General features: G+C 41.6%; 1 protein-coding gene across 2 annotated transcripts in view; it reads right to left on the bottom strand.

Moving 5' to 3' along the window:
* The window catches only part of ARHGAP17 (Rho GTPase activating protein 17), a 48,373-nt gene that overhangs the window by 25,444 nt on the left and 2,224 nt on the right, over positions 1–20,705 (bottom strand). The gene's annotated exons all lie outside the window — the stretch shown is intronic.

Here is a 20,705-nt window from a genome sequence, read left to right as displayed (position 1 = left end):
CCGCCGCACCAAGCTCTAATGATATTTCAGACTGCACACAGTTTTTAAACAGAAAACAAACTGGAATCCTGAGTAACTTCATTTGAATGCAAAGATGTATTGAAGCAATTTGATTTTCACTCCACGTTGTTAATCAGGTAATGTTAACAATGCGCCTGAATGTAAAGGAATACAAAAAACATGAGAAAAGCAAGACAGACAACTTCATCTTTTCACCACTGCAGAGCTTTATCAATCAGCAATCAGTGGAAATGGTAGCCTGAACACCTGCACTTAACCTTACACACACACAAACTTTGCTGAATTCCATAATGCTAAAAGATTTATTACTTAAAAACATCATCAGAAGTTAATAGCAGTCCCAGTAAAGGTCTACCCTCAACAGAAAAATATCTGAATACTTACACATACTTCCAGACAAAATATTAACAGTTGTTACAAACAGACTCAAACCTTTACACATACAATTCCACACCTTCTTCCAATCCCAGTCTACACATAAACTTTGAATTGTTTAATGTTGACACAGATTTATTTGGCATTGACTCATTTGCTATAACACTGCTTTATCCTACCTTTGCTAGAGCTATAAAATAGAGAAAGATAAATCTAGTTCACCTGTGATCTCTTCTACTTGGCTGTTCACTGTTACTACACGTACTATCGCCAGAGAGGACTTGGAGGTACTCCAGTACTCTATTTTCCTGTTCAGAGTTCCCCTCACCGCTGTCAGGGTTCCTCATCTACTACACTTACTTCCTTCTGGTCCTAAAATGTGTTTAATAACCTAGTGCAAGACTGGTCACGCACAGAAAGCTAATTTTCTTGATCAGGCTTCATCAGCTGAACATGCGGAATGCCTCGAAAGACAATATTCATTCAATTTAAGCTGGGGTTTGGTGTTTTCTTAGTTGGGTGTTTTGGTTTTTTTTGTTGTTGTTTTTTTTTTATTATTATTTAAGGCATTTGACTTCAATTTCATGGCACATTATCTGCTTGAACTATTTGTGAACCATAAGGTGTTTAATAATTAAATATCAGAATACAGTAATGCTCAAAACCTCAACAAGACAAAAGCCACTTAAATACTTTGATAGCAACATAAATAAATATTACAGTGCTTGCAGTTTATTTAGTAAAACACATACAAGATTGGTAAACTTTTCTTCCACACAAACAGAAATACTGTCTCTGATCAAAATTGTATCCTGTTAGAGCGCAGTAATTCGACTTTAATTTTTTTTTTTTTTAGTCTTGCGAAATCCCACCAGAAATTACATGGAAGAACAACGGCATAAGAATACTCCAGCTATAGCAGCGCATTCTTAAACAGATTTTAATGTAATCTTAAGTGGCAACTACTACATGCATCGGCTCACTGATTCCATAGAAGAGTACAGAGCTACTAAATGTTTCTGTAGGAACATTGTGCTGTGCATGATAATGGTTTTATACAAAATTCTTGAGCAGCCAGAGTTTTCTGTCCTTTAACAGATCGTGTAAGAGATGAGCCATCTCTATTTCTAAAACTGAATTTGATACTGTACTTGCCCTTCAAGAAGAAGGGGCTGTATGTACCACGGCTAACATGGCCTTTGGTCTCAAACACTTCTTCTCAGTCCTGTTTTCCACAGGTGAATGGATGCCTTTCCCTAGCAGCTTTCATGGAATTAAATTTTACCCACCTTTAAGAGAGAGTGTATGGCACAGTCTGTACAACGCTACCGAACGGCACATGGCTTTAGCTCCGTACCTCACCTAGACACATCTTAGCAAACGGCTCACCTTAAATACCAAGTCAGCCTAAGCCATGCCTATCAAGAAGCACCGATTCAAATGCCTGTTGGGTAAAATCCCACCCTGATCAAGGCGGCACACTGTACGCCAGGATCAACAGAGCGCGGATGCCGGAGCGCAGCCCTGCGAAGGCAGCCGGCTGAGCAGACTGCATTTACCTGCCAGAGGCTCGCTCAGCAACACAGCTCAAGGTGCCTTCCGTAAAAACAGACTTCTTTCAACAACAGATGCAGCTGTTTATAAATAAAACACCCTATTGGAAATTATTTCATTTTGATATTTAGGAATGGCTACTTGTAGTTCCAACCACGCTAAGAGTTCCTCGTTAAAGCAATCGGCATTTAACAGAAGATTTGCGGGGCAGTTAACTAGCGCCCCAGAAGCTGCCCTCTTAGCCTGCACATACATCCAGCTCCCAGCTTCCTTCTTTTGCCTACAGATCTGCTTAAGAGAAAACGCAGCTGGTTTCTGTATTTACATTACGCAAGTGAGCTTGCGCTGACTCCCCTGTATATCTCTCTAGGCCTTAATTTGGCTCAGTGTAAGAGAAAGTTAGATTAGACGAAGGCGTCAGCAGTTCATTCCCCGTGGATGCTGACACGCTCACATACTGACGTGACATGAAACAGACACCACGGAAGCGGAGATCTGACATACCAGAAGAGAACACACAACCTTACCCTAACCAGCAGTTTTAGGAAATAAAACAGCCACCTCAGGTGGCATAATTCAAAACAACTTCTAAGAACATTTAGAGTACTTATAACTGGATATGTACACATCATTAAAACCCCTGAACTGCTGATAATCACAAGAATAGTGATTGACTGAGAGTTCACGTAGTTTTTCCCACCCATGCCCAAATAATCAAAGTACTACAAGATTTTGCAAATTCACTTTCAGCTATTGGGAATCATGAAATGCATTTTATAGGAATTATCTTCGGAGGAAACAACGTTCCTTCTAATATTGTCCCATATTTGTGCTCAACAGAACCTTTTATTATACTACTGTGAAGTTACTAGATGCTTTGGAATGGCTTTAGCCACATTAATTTAAAACCACCAAGCAGTATAGAACTTCCACACAACTTTTGATAAATCTAAAGTTTGATTTCTCCTTCCCCTCCTTTTTCCTAAGAAGTTATATTCATTTGAGCGAAAAGCAAAGATGGCTCAGTAATGTGCTAGCAGAAGTTTGTTTTCATTTAAAAGATGGTTACCAGCAGACTATATATCATTATGTGAAGTGCAAAACAATTTTCATGTATTTATCTTAAATGCCCTTTGCACACCTAACTGGTTTATCAAGGATTTAAAGTCACAGCTTGAAAATCCGGATCTCCTCCTCTGAAGTCAGGGATGTTTCCCCCAGTCCTCGGTGGCAGCAGGACAGCGTCCCCAGGCCAGCGCTCATTTAGAAAAGCCACCGATGATGATGTCAGGTTCGGAAACGCAGAGAGGGAAGACCTCACCCTTCCTGCAGGCCCACATTCCACCTTTAATAAGGAAGCCAAGAAAGAGCCACTAACGCTGGTTTTCAGTGACCACAACCACGAAACAGAAAATGCAGCCTTGCGATAGCAGCGCAGCCTATCTCCTTACTGCGCAGTCACCGCGGGGAAAAGCAACAAACCATCAAAGGTATCTGTCTTCCGCTGAATAACAGGTACTACTCGTTTAAAGTTTACATCTAACTGGAGCTTCACAGGACCCTAATTCCTTATGCTGACTAATTAGAGGATTAGCAAATTTATAGAAAATAGAATTCTTTCTCAATGCTAATTAGTTTTGTCCTCATCCCTTACTTGTCTTATTTGTCTCTTAACTAGTCAGTAGCATAAAGCTATGAAGCATCATTGCCTTCTGGAATCAAGAACTGATTAAGAACTGGAAGATTTCATTGCAGAGCGTGTTCCCAAGGGCGTTATCAAGCCCCGCAGCGCTGGTAGCTGGCCTCCAGCCTGGAGACCCTCCACTGTAAGCCTCCCCCGGGGCACATCAGGAACACAGCCCGTCCCAAACTGAGATTACGAAGCCCAGACTACAGCAGCTATGGCTGTTTACGTTCCCAGCAGCTAAACTCAATACAGTCCAAACAGTTAAGTCCCAGTTGCAAAACGAGGTCCCTCCAAGCCATTACTAATGGGGAAAGCACGCCCTGCCGTCCCAGCCCCTCCCGTGAGCCGGGGGCCCCAAACATGCCGGTTTGTGGCCGAGCTGTTTGTGCAGGATCTGTCCCCGCGCTTCCGGACAGCACGCAGCAGGGAAACGGGGACCTGCAGCCTGGAGCCTCCCGACACCTTCTACGTGAGACGGGAAAGAGCAGAGCACGAGCAGCAGCCTGGGGGGACGCCGGACTCTGCGCACAGGGCTTGGCATCACACCCCACCGCCACAGCGGCGCACAGGCTGGTCCGCTGCCTAAATATAAAATAGCTGCTGGACTGGCAGCAGTCCACTGGAAGCAGGAACGGAGCTGGTCCCCCGGGGGAAAGGAAGGCTTGTGAGAACTGAAGGTGAAGTTTTTCTGCTACACTAGGCAGGATACCTGTTAGCCAGAACCTTTACGGGAATCAGCTGGTACAAAGATTTTTAATTAAAATTCAGCAGTGCATTTTAAAAGATTGCTCAGTTTTGTTTTTAGAAGCAGTCATCTGTTGCAGCTATAATCACCTCCTTAATGAATAAAGAGGATAAAACTACTGAATTCCCTAAAACTGGTACCTTCAGACTTTCCCACACCAAGTTAGTACAACATTTTGCCCACCATAAACATCCAAAGCGCAGAGCTCCTTGAGCTGCTGCCCTGCAAACACAGCTCCTGGCATCGTCAGTGTCCGTCTCCTGCCCCGAGACACTTGGTTCAGCTGGGGTGTAAGCCAGCTCAGGCAGCCAAGCTGACCGAAAATAATCTGGCAGAAACAGTTACTTTTCTGCCAAATCAGCCCCCCAAATTCACCCTTCAGACACATAACCTCGCTGACGCCGCTCTGGGGTGGGAACAGGCAGCAAAGAGCAGGTTAGGCTCCAAGTACAGCCCAGCTGAACAACATATGAAGAATGTGACATTTTCCAAAGACAGACAAAAAACCTGAGCAGAGGTAAGTTTTCACTTTCCGATACTGTAACACTGAGATTTTCAGCAAAATTTTTGTTGTGAAATTTACTCTTGAAACAACTTGTTAAGACAGCAAATAGTGTACTTAACATGAAATATGAGATGCTATATAAACGCTAGTGCCATTTTCTATTTGGGGGCGGCATGGCCAGAAGTAATTGCCTAACTCACTCTACTCCAAGCAAAAACCCAAGAGGTTTAAGAGTGGAAAGATTATATTTTTTAATTCTAGACATGTTAATTAGAATGCCTTAGCTTGCTATGACATTTTAAAAATGTATTGCGTGTGCCCCCAATTGGCCTCCTCTCTTTTAAGTGTTTTATAGTATCATTTGTTTTATTTCTTTCCTTCAGCACAGCCCAGCCTGAAACACAGCTGGGCACGTGGGGGTTTGCTGCAGCTCACTGCCTGGCTCAGCCATGAGCAGGGTGGGCAGAACAGCTCTCACCCCGCAGGTTTAAAACTGGTCCCCTCACTTTTTACATTTCGCATTTCATCAGAAGTCTTCTTTGTACATCTGGAAACAGCAGATGAGAATTCCTGAGATAAAAGTGTTTATCTTCCATGGGGGAAGAATTTACATTTCCACGTATAAAATGAAGAGGCTCTATTAAACCAGCACTAGGGATTTAAAAAAAGAAATAAAGCTTCAACTAAACAATATTTGAGATCTCACTGGCTTCACAGCAGGGTCCTGTCCACCACCAAGGCATCAGTCCTGATCCAGGGGCTGATCTCCAAAGCAGGTCAAAGCTACAAAACCAGTGGAAACTTACACCCCTGAAAGACTAACAACAAAGTAACAAGAGCAATCCTGACGTGAAGAGCCATAAAAACTTGGACATTCACAACAGAACAAGTGACTCAGTTCAAATGTCAAAGTGGAAACAGAAACCTTGACTCACGCACTGCGGATGGGAGGTGATGCTACGGGAGGGCTGTTCGCTTCATGACGAAACAAGTCCACATTCCTGAATTCTGGAAAGATTTCAGCGGAAGCAAGGAGACTTCCACCCGAAACATGAGACAAAATTAAACCTAGCTCTCCCTGCTGTTTGATTTTCCTTAAACAAAGCATTTGTTTGTTACCAAGAGTAACCAGATTAGCTTTGCTGCCGAGTTAACACTTCAGAGCACCTTTGCCGGGCGCTGGGCTGGCAGCACATCCTGCCTGCTTTCCACATACAATAGGCAGGATTTGCTGCCAGAAAAAAATGAAAGAATCAGCAGCTCTGTTCCAAAACAAGGAATTCAGAATTCGATTGCCATTTTCCTTCCAAAAGGTTTGCTTTTTAAACATTGACTGAGACAGACTTCATAAAAAACGTAACTTAAAAGGTTTTTCAGAACTACCAGCTTACATTTCCCCATTTGACATTGTGCTAAATTCCAGGAACAAGCTTCCTTTTTAAGCAGAGTAAACCCTGTATTTTATAATCCAAGTTTATGGAACCTAATTATTAAGCACATCAGATAATTTCAAAGCTAAATGAAAACGTCAATCGGGGGAAAGAGCTGAAACAGCTGAACAAGACCAGCGACAAGCTCAGTGATGCCCCTTCAATAAGGATGCAGAAGCACCGTCATAGAGGTGAAGCGACTCCCGAGTGCCACTTACTGTACACCCAAAGTGACAGCAGCAGTCAGTATCCAAATGTGAAATACATCAATGTTTATGGCAGTATCTTCCTTAATTTTTACTGGGTTTTGACTTTAAGAAATCAAGGCGATGCAGGGAGCCTCTTGTTTTGCAGCTCAGAAGAACATGACAAGATTTTCCCTGCCCCTTCTCCTCCCGGGCAGCCAGGCTCACGCAAAGGCTCCTTACCCGAACTAGAATTTAAAATACAGGTTGTAACATACACATTTCCCACTCCCCATGTTCTATCTAGATTCTGCATTTCTATATGCTTTTCAGAAGCTGAAAACTTTCACATTAACAGATCTTTCTGTGTGACTGGAAAGCAAAAATCCTGCAATTGTGGCCTTCATAAACACGTATATTAAGGGTCACTTTTCAAAACCACTTTACTACGAAGGATTTATTTTGCTTTCTTTGGCAGCCTGTGGCAATACTCAGCTTTCCGAGCATACTGTGGGAGTTCGGTTTCACCTGCACAGCATTTTGAAGACAAGCCAGAGCAGAAACGTGTTTGGCCAAGTACACTTCTCACCACAGAAACCGAGTTCATTATGTCACACAAGCACCAAAATAAACCCGTTTTGACTCCCCAGCATAAAACACCCCAGCATTCATAGTGAAAGTCCGGTAACAAGTTGAAGTTGTTGGTGCTGTAGTTTCAAAAGAAACTAGCATGACCCATGGTAAGTATCAATGTTCTTCATTTTAAACATTTTAAAATCACTTCAGAATGACCGTCAGGTGATAGTCACCATTTTCAGTATCTACTTAGTATTCAGTGAACACCACTCACCAGTTAGACTTCAAGTTTGCCTACTATCCTGAACTAACGATATAAACTCCTGCACAAGTGCTAAAATTGCTTTCATCATCAACCTGGTGACCACTGATGCTCTAGTGGCAGTAGCAGACACCACCCCAAGGGCTGCTGTTTCAGAGGAGATAACCCACCAGCTCGCTTCCTACAGAAAGTCCTCGCTGCAGAAGCAGTTTCCATACTAAAGTGATGATGCTCAGGTCACCAATTTTAACCCACGCAGTTACTGCAGCTTCTACAGAATTAGAAGTGCTTTAAAAAAATGGTGCATCACCTCCAAGGCACCAAAATATTTCATTAATTGAGATCTTTATCTTCAGAAACCCAGGAGCTGCAAAACTACAATTCAGGCCTCAAGAAATGGATGAAGATTTCTGCTCCTTTTGTCTTCCTTCCTCCATTGAGTTCCACCACCAAACTTTGCTTGGTCGCTCAATCTAAAAGCTGCAACTTTGATCTCTTCTATAATGTCAGCCATCTGATGTTGAAGAACGAAGCTTGCCTGCTCTAATTAAAGGCAGACCAGGCTTTAGAAAGATAATCATCTTGGAAAGAAAGCAGACTGTTCCTTTGCAGTTGCAGGGAAACCCATGACAGACTGTTCGCATTAGGGGATCTGAAATGCCTTCGTAAGTGAAATGGATCCAAGGCTCCTCTCCCAAGCGAGGCAGTAAATTTAGCTATTTAGAACAACCGCGGCTCAAGCCAAATCCTATTTTAGGGCCACTCTCAGAGGTACAGTCACTGCAGTGAGGCCCTGCACTGCCCTTCAGAACTCCAACTCCCTCCTCGCAAAAATATATGTTTTTAACATTAGATATTGAGAATTAAACCAAATACGGTGCAGTTGGAGAAAAAGTACTGTTCAAACAGTTAAGTCTATGTAACAAATCTAGGTAGTCAATTTTGAGCCACATGCACTGCAAATTAGAGATGAATGTAAGTTAAACTTTCCATATGGCAAAAATACGTTGTGGTTTACACGCAGAACCAGCCTTAAAGCAATCCTGCTTGATGGAGAAGCGATGTTTCAGTGAGCAGTCTTCAATGAGTCTGATAGCTTTTCAATTTCTGGATACAAATAAAGTGCTTCCACAGTTGACTACTGTCCCAGCAAATCAAATACTTATTGCTAACCTACTATTTCATACCACGAACAAAGCTTTAGCTAGTAAATTTCTCCCTCTATTCTTTTTAACTTTCAAAGAAACCAAACCTCCACTCACAGAGTATGTTAGGCCAATATAACAAAAGGTGACTCTTTTTAAAAAAGTACATTTGGTTTGTGAAAGCATTAATACCTTCAGAAGGAAACACAAAGTGCTGCTGTAGGGGATTAAAATTCTAAATGCTTAAATCCTGCCAGGGTGAAATCTAGCAGCAGTCATTTTTTTTTTTTTTTTTTCAAAGTAAAAACTCCTACATTGAGCTGTCACAGATTAGTGGGGGAAGAAAAAAAGCAAGTAATCTGAGACAAAGCTAAACTACCTAAGAAATTTTCCAAACCTATCAAATCACAATGTATTTTCTATACTTTGCTTTTTCCCCCTTTAAGTATTACCATATATATTTCTCATGCTAAGTGCACTCTACTTAACATTACTATAGAACTCAAAGTTTCAAACATGTTAGTTATTGATGTAATTTATAAAAGAATGTACATACCCTTACACAATATCTTGGTAAAGAACTGTTTTTAATATTTAGCTGCCCAGTATTTATTTACATTAAAAAGTTTATTTTCACACCAGGTCCTTCCCTCCTCCAAGCAAGCAACAACCTTTTACTTACATAGACTAATTTTATCTAAAATTAGCTGGGTACGATTTTGATATAAGAAAGGGTAGAGCAGAAAGCAACCTAAATAATTATTGAAGTTGTTATTAATCTCAGGTGCAATTTTACAATCCCCGCATGCCAACATAAATGTAGCTTCTGCCAAAATGGGAATTCCCCCTGCTGCCTTTGTGCTCTAGCAGGACTCCAACCAGAGCACTAGGTCTAGTTGAAAATTAACCTGGCTCAGCAGCAGCAATAAATCAGCCTGCAGCCACCTCCCTTCCCCGGGCTGGCTCTCCTTGTCCCTCCACAGCAGCCTGAATTTGTGCCAGCTCGAATCACCACCAAATCAAACCCACGACAAGGAGCAAATACTGGATTTCTCCCTCATGTGGTTCTCTACAACCTTTCCCCTTTCCAGGGTCCTGCCTGAAGCATTCCTCCTTCCCCAAACTTCAGGTACAGGTCCCTGGTCCCCACATCCCTCCCCTGCATCCGTAGCAGTCACAGGCAGCTCAGACTGGAATTACATCCAATAAAAGAAAGGACTGGTTTCCAGTCATCTTGGCCCCCTCCCCGGGCCACCCCACAGCTGCCCCACTCCCGGTCCCCGGGCAGGGGAGCTGGCACCCGGGCAGGGAGAAGGGAAATCCGTCCCTTTTAGCAACTGCAGCTACTTAAGATCAGCTTAAGCTGATCACAAAAATGCACCCCAGGGCCAACATTTCATTAACAGGGAGGTGACATCAGCTGGCAGAGCTGCTGAAAAATGTTGTTGTGTCCTCCCTCCTACCACCCTTCGGCTGCTCACATCTCCCTTGCCCGGCACAAGCGTCTCCACTAGTCAACAGCTCAAAGGGCTGACCCTGCTGAAAACTAACCTGGTTGGAAGAAAACCCATTTTTTTCAGTCAGATTAACTTCACCGCCAAGATGCCACATGCAAGCACAAAGAAGGGGTGGGAATACCCAGACGGGCAGCGAGGAAGGCATCAAGGCTTGGCAGAAAGGGCACTGCTGCAAAGCCCGACGTAGTCGTTACCTCTTGACCACAGAGTTAAGGCAGCAGCTGATGTTTCTGGCTGACAGAATGGCTCATGAATTTCCTACACATGGGTTTGGCAGCTTTTAGTTTTAGGCAAGGACCAGTCCTTTTGCCAAACCACCTGCTGACATGAGAACTCCTTCACATTTAAAGGAAAAAACCCCAAAACCTCCAACACATCTGAACTTTCAAAGAAGAAACCACTTTCCATCCTAGCCACAGAACAGGTGGACTGCCCACTAACTCAAGACATTTTTAAATTTTATGCTTTCTTTTACCAGAAGTCCTGCATTGACAACCACTGGAAAAGACTCCAAGCAGCAGTACTACCTTCTGCAAATGCAAACCTTTTACAGTGCAGACATGTTTGAATAGGAAAAATATGCAATACAGGAATGAGCAAAATACACTGAACTGCTAAAAAAAAAAAAAAACCTGGGTGTTTTCTGCATATTTAATTGGTGTTTTGCACTTTGGCAGGACATTTCAGTTTATTACCTTGCATAAGTGTCAAAAAACTCCAATCCAAAAATGAACATTTCACCAAAGGTAACGCTGGTCTTAATTTAATATACTGTCCAGACAGGTCTATTTTAAGCTCGGGGATTCACAAAACTGGCAAGAGAAAGCCTTTGAAAAGGAACCAAGCTGAATCAACACAAAAACCAAAACAAGGAAACACAGAAAAGGCAGAACAATGAAGTAGGAATAGAAACTAAGAGAGCAAAAGGAGTTGGAAGCTTTGAAATGACAGTGAAAAAAAAAAAAAATATATATATATAAGGAAATTCAGGGACCTGAGGTTATATAAAATTGACTAATAGGCTAGTGACAAAATAGGGATTATTCTTTATGCCTACTATTTCACAATGAAGCCTTTGCACTGATTTTCTGATCAGTAGCCATGATTAACAATTAATGTCTGAACCCTTCATTATGTTTCACCAACAGGAAAGCGAGTTTCTCAGCTGAGTCTGACAATTACCCTGCAATTGAGACGACTCATCCCATTACTGGCTTTTATGGCACTGGATATAGATGTCTGTTTTTATGTCGCTTAGATACGGTGTATACAAGACCACACTAATGCGTATAACATGCAGAGCTATGCCATCACCACCCCGCCATGTGTTGCACACCATGCTTTTTGCTGTTCCACCACAAAACTGAAAGTTAACTCTATCACTAGATTTCTGAGAAAGAAATATGAGCCTCGGACTAATAGGCTAATCGAGGTTTATTAACCTGCACTGCATTTTTTCAACACAAACTAGGACCTGTTGTTACAAAATCAGGATTACTTTTTCCTACTGTTCCATTCCCACAAAAAATATCAGATCAGAACACTTGATCTGCGCATTAAATCGGCTTACAGCAAGGCAACCCAGTTAAACAGTCGCCTGAAATAGAAGCTTGCAAGTTTAGCTCACACATTTATTTTTCTGTATGAAAATGTTAGCTTTCTATCTTCCCTTCATTTTCTACAGAAAATAGAACTTTAAATCAGGTGGATTAACATTTCCTATCGATTACGTGACTATTTGGCAGAGATGCCAAAGAAAGTTGGCATTTGAATAAACCGCTATACTTTTTGAAGTCACATCACAGTCATAACTTTCCAATCTGCATGCAAGGCAATTTACCTGCTAAAGAAGGGTCTACCTTTGTAACTTAATTTTCCCGTCACTGGCTAAAGTATTTTTTTGTAGCCTTACCTCTGTCACCAAGGACTTGCGTGCACGTCATGCCACAAGTGGCACGCTCCAACAGCATTAACCGTTCTCAGCAATGACCAACCTTTTTCCGTGCAAGGCTCAGCTGTACAAGTTACCACTTTGCCTTTTATTAATTTTCACTCTAAGCATCACTGGGATCTTGAGAAATATGCAATATAGCCAACGAGTATATTTATACAAAAATCTCGGTTTAGTGACTTCTGGCACTGGACAACTTGTAAGACAGAAGTTAAAAACTCCTCCTTTATTGATCTTTCTCACCTAAACCTGATTCGGATATTTTGCATACTCCTTTTTTTTGCAGATCCCCTGGCTCTTTGATTCACTCCGCAGCAGTCACTCCAGGATGTTCCTGTCATTTTGCCATGCAATTAACTTCACAAGAAAACAATCTGTGTCAAGGAAAAAAAGGCTCCACCTCACTTAGGAGAAGAACTTGTGACCTCACCCAGCTGGCGTGTATTTATGCAAGCTCGTTTCCTGTTGAGACAGCAGGACTGTCCAAGCATAAGATGCACGACCATTCTGACAGCTTTTATCAGCAATGGAATAGTGATTACAAACACAAAGCTTTAAGGCTATTTGGCTCCTAAGGAATACATTTTAACCAAAATGTTCTAATTCAGTCAGCAAAGCGACGTTGCAGATAAAGAGGATACTTGAAAGGTCATTTTTTTCTTGTCTAGACATCAAGTGCTGCTTTAAGCATGATAGTGTCAGTGAGGATCAAATTTAGCCTTGTGTTCAAGACTGGCACCTATAGCAAGCAAGTAGCCCTGAAAAAATGAGGTAATCAAGCACATTAATCTGTTAAAATCCCTTGATATGTCACCACCAACTGCTGTGAAGCAACTTGGTTCTGAATGACAGGAGATCAGCCATACCTTACCCAGTGTAGTTTGCACTATTAAACTCCCACAGGTTGTAGATCAGAGCTGTGCCATGGCAAACGGGGGAGAGCTAATTGCTGCGTCTATGCAAGACCCGACACAGAGGGCTGGAGGTTCTCCTAACACCAAGAAAATGGAGCTACTACTTCTAAGTTGTGAAACCTTTTTTTCTGGAAACCGCGCTTTTAGAAAAACATTTCTAACACACTAAGACACTTTTCATTTAACCACATCCTAAAAGGATTGTATGTATTTGGCATTTCATCATTTGCTAATACAATGACCTCTAAAGAGCAGTTCTGGTCACAGATCCATCATCATAACCTAAAAATACCATGCATGTATCTAAGAAATACATTTGCTTTCATAAATTCCAAGTGTATCACATTACAGCATCAGGTTGAAAACACTTATTAGATCACTTCTAGCTATTTTAGCAGATTAAATCATAACTATTTTAGGATTTTGACTCTGGGCATAACCTGATATTAAAATTATTTGCCCTAAAGAACCACCATCAGATCAAATTAGAATCAAGGAATCACAGCTTCATCCACAAAGAGGGCAATACCAAAATTATTTTGTTGATATGAATAAACATCAGAAGAGTTGCAATTCTCCTCCAGAGTGCAGGTGCACAGCCGACAATTTCGCTCAGCAGCTGTCATTAAAGCAGATTCAAGTATATCTTCACCTTCATTACTCTGCTGTTATGTCAGAAACCAAAACCTCCACCTTGGATGCACCTAACACCCCTGGACAATATCTCCTTTCCTACCAGTCTAGCCTCCTCTGCATCCCTGTGCTGCTTCACCCAGGCAGCCGCACAGGTCCGGCCAGGGATGGTGACTCAGGCTCCGGGTACCTGCTGTGGCACAAGCCCAGTGCGCCAGGTTTGGTACAATCGTTATCGCTGCCCTAGACCCTTCAAAACCTTGTGAAACCACCCGAGAAGTCTCTGCCAAAAAAAAAAAAAAAAAAAAAAAAAAAAAAAAAAGTGACATTTTATCCACCTTTTTAAGGCAACACAAGACCGTGCTTTCCTGAGGCAGATGCTCCCTTTACCCCCGCTGTGCAGTCCTGACCCCCCAACAACACAGGAAGCCCAAGATTACTGTAGGCTCTGTTGTAGCTGGGTATCTGTCTGTCTATTGGGAATATTTTATCAGTCCTCTGCTCTGTTTCATCAAGCAGCAGCATGATGAACAGAGCCAAAGGAGATGAGGGCATGCATGCAAGGAGGAACTAAATATTTCCCAAATCCCCGAGTTTGGAGTCTTTTAATTTCTTCTTCTGCAACAAAAACCTCAAGTATTTTACACACTGCCCACTCAGTTGACACACAAGCCTGTCACCAAGTTACAGAATACCTCTTTTCTTCTAACCAACAGGCTTTAGCTAGTTCTCTACTAGAAAGCACAACAATTTATTAAGGTATCTTCAAGTCAACAAAATTTAGCACAACTAAACCAAGTCATTCTTCACCACTGAATACCACAAATTTTTATGTAAGTTTGAAAGGCATTTTCTGCATCTATTAAGGGAAAGGAAAATAACTGAAGCTTTACCTGCCCTGGAAGCACCCACTGCTCAAGAAAATAAGGTAACACACAAAGGAGCTCTTTCTTACACACTGCAGGCACAGAGAAACGCGTTTCTCTCCTACAGGATTCCACTTGGGAAAACCAATAGTTGAAACTATCAAAATTTGGACTTTCAGAGAAGCAGGGGAGCAGGCTCCAGCTTTAACACATTCTTCAGCTGTTTGGTAAGGTGGAGCTCTGCGTCAGCAATGATGGCGCAGTCAATGCACGGACCACCACGAGCCCGGTGCTATCAGACATCGGCCACACAGAAGCCACCTCTGGCTGAGGAAGCTCCTGAGACAGAGACAGCTGGCGGCCGTGAGAACGTGCGTGGGAAATACCACGGAAGAGCTGAGCCTTGCAGCCTTCTCACGTCATCTGCTTCTGGCCACTGGACGTTGGGCAAGACAGACGCAGCCCAGTCAAGGCATTCCTAGGTTTTCATGTGGTCTGGAATCGGATCACAAGCGATGAGGCTTTTTAAGCTGAGGGTTGAGCAAATACTTACTCATTGGATTTAAAACCTGTTGCTGCCCTTGTAAGAGCACTACTTCATATTTCACTCGTGTCTGGAAAGTTTAATACGGTGGTTTTCTGGAAAACACCCTGTTGCAAGGCAATAAGGGCTCAGCATTAGACACAGCAAACAGCTTCTGCAGAGAAACAAGTTTCTTAAAAACACAACTTAATTTCTTAACAGTTTCTAATCTTAAGGATTTTTAACGACCTAGACTTTAAACCAACACGAGATCATCTCGGTCCCTAAGGAATTAAGAGATACTGATAAACTGTCTTTACAAAACAGAGAGAACACCTAAAAGTAGGCCAGAATACACTCCTTTGTTTTCTGAGCACCTTTTCACAGACGAAACCTCTCTTCTTCCCAGGAGTTCCAGTGCAGCAATACAGCTTCTCACCGGCAGCAGCAGGCGGTCAGCCTTACAGACCGCACCAGCTCACAACTTGTCTGCTGAGACAGAACAACTGAAGAAAGCCACTAAAGTCCTCAACCTAGGTAATTTTTCCTCTGATTTTAGCAATCCTCTTTGAAGGAGTACATTGATTAATGGGATCAGCAGACAACGCTTACAAAATTTAATCTAGACCAAAGCTTGGACACAATTTATATCCACAAGCTATTCCATTTGTTGCTGCGTTAACGGCAGTCGCAAATACACCAACGAATGCCAAGTCTTACCACAAGAAGCAGCCCCAAACTGAAAACATAATAGCTGCATGTTTTTTTTTTTCTATAATTGGAAGTTTGTACTGCTAGAAAAATCAGATTCCCGAGCTGCACAACGCATTACATTGTGTCAGTTTTCCCCAAAGGGTGCAGGAAATAGATAAATACGCAGATACCACGAAACTTTGTTGATACTGCTGAGGCTAAGAGGCAGTTTTAAAGGGATAACTGTTAGTTCTTTGCTTCCTTACATCTCAGATGGAAACACCATTTCAAAGTTCTGCACAGCCCATACAGAAGCCTGGAAGTGGCTAAGAGGTAACAAAAAGCCTGTGCAGCTGTATATGCCAACTCCAGTGTTTCAGTCAATATAAAGCTTACTGCCTCCTTGCTCAACAGCCAAACTACTAACATGCAGATAATGGATTCCCTTTGCTGTTTGGGTATGAGTGCTTTAGCATTTGCACACATTTTATTTCCATCAGTCCTTGACAGTTAGTTACATGAAGTCCAAAAGTCTGCACACGTTCAGGAAAACAGAGCTTCCCTAATTCAATTTACTCAGACTCTTTAAACCTGTCATTGAATTAATCTTCCATCCAGAATGATCTTAGTCAATTTTCTAATTAAAGAGACCTCGAACTTCATTTGGAGACAAACAGGAAATGTTTAAGATAACTATTATAAACACTGAAATGAGATTTTTCTTTTTCTTTTCCTGAGTACTCAGATGTAGGCAAATGCCAACCCAAAAGACCAAGCACAAAGCAGATTCTCCCCCTGCCCATATGTATGAACATATTTCAATGTTGTTTACCACTTTTTCAAATATCTTTACCAATGACAACAATCACTCCAAGTAAATAACGCTTATCATACTCAACTTTTTTTAACAGGACTTTTGGGTGAGCCAGAAATTTTCAATTACTGGGGTCATACTCACTTACTTTTTTCATACAAGAACTAGAAAATCATGAAAGTAGTATTTCTTTGACATTAAATGGCATCGTAGGGTTAATGTTATATTGGCTGAATGTAGGTAGCTCCTTACTGTACACAATCATGCAATAATAGTCATTTTAACATAACTTGCCTTAATGTAATAATTATGTTACAATAACAACAATTCCAACTTACGACTTGCAGATTGCCAAGTGGCTTGAAGAAACACTAAATATAGTTTAGCATAGTAACTTTTATGCAGGGCATGAGCTATTAAAAGATATGGTTAAATACTCCTGTTGAGTCACAGTAATGTCATGTGTACAGGGCCCGGAAAAACCTATTTGTATACAAGAAGTTGTACTTAAACAGTGGAAAAACTAGTAAAGATGCTATAGTAAGTTAGCTTATTGCATAAAAAAAGATCTTTCTAAGGTGGTTTGTGGTCTCTTCCAGATTTCTAATTAGTCAGATTTGCTCATCCCCGGTTTAAATTACTGTAACAGCCTAAGGGCAGATAGAGTATCTCTCCTAATAAGTATATCCACCTATCTATCAGTCTTGATCTTCACCAGACCTAAGCTCTCCAGACCAGTTGGCTAGAATAATTTTTAATCTGTATGGTACTCTGCTGATTGCACCTAAAAGATGAAAAAAGAAATTGATGGGAACAACATCAACAGTCATGTCTCCAGAGGCAGGAAAGCCTAACTCATGTAAAATTATTAGACAGTCTAACAAGTGTCATTAATTACTAACCTGTTTTTCTCTAAGTAAACAGCACGATACAAACACCTCTGTGGACTCATTCCTCATATGAATTACTTAGCTATGTAGTTCAAATGCTTATTAGTGTATCATTTGAAAGCCTTTCATGACAATACCTCTGAACATTTATTTTCATTAGAGATGACTGCAACTATAAAGTAGAACACTTCCCGAACTTCTAATCAAAATCTGTGTCGCTTTGTAATTTATAAAAGGGTATGAAAACTCTAAGACAAACAGTCATAGATATCTGAAGGATTACCTTTGTTGACATCACACACAATATAATCCTTTTCATTTCTGAGCCTAAAACACAGCTGATCTGCTAGAACGAGTATCTGCTCGTGAAGCATCCCAAGGAAAGGTACAAACACAGCAGGAAGGTAGTACCTCACCTCTTCAAATTCGTGAGACAGCACGTACTAGAGTCTATTCCACAACTTCTATTTCACAAGTCACTGTACCCAGACAAAGCACACAGAAATGTGTGTGTGGAACAGAAGAACTGTTCTCAGTGGACATGAGCCTTGGTACTCAAAACACATGATGGTTTAGAGGAGTTAAAACAAATTCCATTAAAAGCAATCTCAGCATATAGCCTCTAAGGAATCACAGGCCACCTGAAAATCATGAAGTTCAGAAGGAAGGTTATTCTTTTCTTCTCCGCTCCCTCCCCCCGCTTAATTTTTTAAGCCTCACTAAAAAGTTTCAAGATGTTTCCAATTGCTTAGGCTGGAGTTTGGACGTAGCTCAAAATAAAAGTCAGATTTGAGCTGGTTATTTTGTCTGACTAGCTGTGTATCTGTCACGGTCAAGATGCCAGTTTCTTCTGATGCATTAATTCAGCTCATGTGGAACTAATGATTTCCTGGTAAGCCATGCCTCTGCTCCCCTGCATGCCCCAGCCCTGCTTCTTGTGAATTCTCTCTGACTAGATGCAAGATCCTTCATGATGACATGAGAACCAGCACACACCGAGATTCACAGTTCATTACTCCAGCCAAGACTGCCCTGAGAAAGTTCTGATGTCGCCTCCCAACGAGAGGTTGCCTCAGTCGCCTGGCCCAGACTTGGACAGTCTCTCTGAAGCAGCCACAAAACTACAGGGACCAGTGCTTAAACTGCCAGTTTCCACTAAAAGGCAAAACATATTGTTTCATTTCTCCCTTCCCTCCAGGTTTTGATAGACAAATAGTTGATATTTTACTTTATAGGTTAACCAGAGTTTGAGTTGTCCCCCTGAGTAGAAATGCCTGCTTGCACACCTGCAACACAGAACAAATCTGTCACACACAAATACTCAGTGGCAGACTGAATTCTTGTCTTAAGGCATCCAACAACATCCCCAAGATAATTGCTGCAAAATATTTAACACATCTATTAATTATAGTGGAATCCTGTTCCCCTCAGCTAATCCTCTCTTTAATTAGTTTCCTACATATATTTCATAATTCTATATAATACTATCCATGCAGACTCACAGGCCTCCCATAAATGCCATTCCTCTGCTTTAATGAAGCTCTTGCCCATCTTTTCTTATTTTTCACTTGAAAGAGTTACTTCTCTGATCCTAAGTCACATATTCATGGTACAAGGCCAAGGATGCCAGCCTTTGGAAGCAGGCTGTAAAAAAAGACACTATAATTCGTACCTATGGCAAGCTGAACAGGATAAATCCCCAGCTATTTTAGAGTTAAACGTCCCTTCATTGAAGAGAACAAAACCATGGTAAAGACCCATCACTGATGCATAACCAAGGTTTGCCGACCTCAGGATAACATGCCTGTTCTCCCCACCTCTCAATCAGGGTGAAAAAAAAAAAAATAATCTCAGAATGAAAGAAAAGCAGTAGAAGATACCCCTTGCTAATACAACAGCGCAGAAAGCAACAGACAGTTAAAGATCAGTAGGTTACACCTAAAGGTAGATGTCCCAGAGAAGGTCAATGGGCATAGGCAGTCCACACAATGTCCCCGAGCACCACAGGTGAGCCAGCAGAGATGCGGGGGGATGTGACCCCTCAGCACAGATGCCCAAACTGCCCCTCCAAATACTGCTTCTCCTGTGGAGTCGCTTATTCACCAGCTAGATCTCCCAACAGTGTATGGGGTCTTGAAATACTGAACGCTGAACCTCCTCAAGATATTTACATAACCAGAAGAGTCATTTTGACACGGGATTTGTCTCATTCTGTCCAAGCGTAAAAGGCTAATGAGTTACATCCACCCAATATAAACCCACCTCAGAAAGCAGCAAGCTGCAACAGTACCAGACGGGAAGCACACTGCAACTTTTAAATTATTATTATTTAATTTACTTTTTTCTTCAGTGTTACAAAATTGAAATGCTTTACTCCTGGTTTCTGGTACCCAGTGCCAGAAACACTTGCCTCTGCTAATATTGCCTGCAAGATCCTACTGAATGATGACTGCCGCACCTCCCACGAGTTCTACAGTGCTTATCAAAACCACAGAAGGCAGCACTGCCCGAAATTTGAAAACCTCAGCCCTGATATTTGCAAGTGAAACCAGTCACAAATGTTTCACTAAGTGATTTTACTTTGGGAAATGAAAAAAGGCCCTAGTGACTACCTAAATGCTTGGCTAGTACATGAAATGTAAGGAGGCTAGTAATATTAAATAGTCACCAATTAATTTTAATAGCACGTTTGATACCACTTGGAACAAAATGTTTTTCAAGTTAACCATTATTAAAACTGTAAAGTGAACCATTTCTCCTTAGACTGGTCTAATCATGCTTGATTTCTCGATTCAGTGTTGCAGGGCTGAGACATCCCTCTCGCCTCCTCGACTGGAAGAGCAGAGATGCAGAAGCATTTCCAGAAATTCTCTCTGACTCTATCAAATCAAAGTTTTCACTGGACTGTCAGCTTCTACAGGCCTCAAAAGCAGTTACTATTTAAAATGCTGTTTCTATCTAAGTGAACATCTAACACAAATGATTGATTTCAACCTCTTTACAGATGACAGGGTATCCTGAAAGTCAGATAAAAGCACTGCGATGATGGACCAAAAAAGGTAAAGAAACAGGTTTGAGGTAAAACAGTGTTTGGTTGTGCACATGAACACACTGCACCCTGGGAAACATAAAAATAGCTTCACTGAGTTTCCACTGTTATAGCTCCTATGCGTACAGGTGACCATACATAGCAAAAGTCAACACAAACCTCCCAAGTTTTGTTTCTTCCCCTTCCACCCCCAAATTGCGCCTAAATTTCCTGAGTTTCATTAGAATTAATGCAGATTTACAGTGATGAAAATTATTTCAATTACATAAGCATTTTTCGTTAAAGATTTTCTTTCTTGGAAAGCCACAAACGCCATGGTCAGTGACAAAGGAGTTAAGTACCAGCTTGTGCTAACCAGGCTACATACACC

This window comes from Vanellus vanellus (genome assembly GCF_965231255.1).
Source record: "Vanellus vanellus genome assembly, chromosome: 14".
Taxonomy (NCBI): domain Eukaryota; kingdom Metazoa; phylum Chordata; class Aves; order Charadriiformes; family Charadriidae; genus Vanellus; species Vanellus vanellus.
The sequence above is the reverse complement of the archived record's forward strand: the minus strand, read 5'-3'. Positions and strand labels throughout refer to the sequence as shown.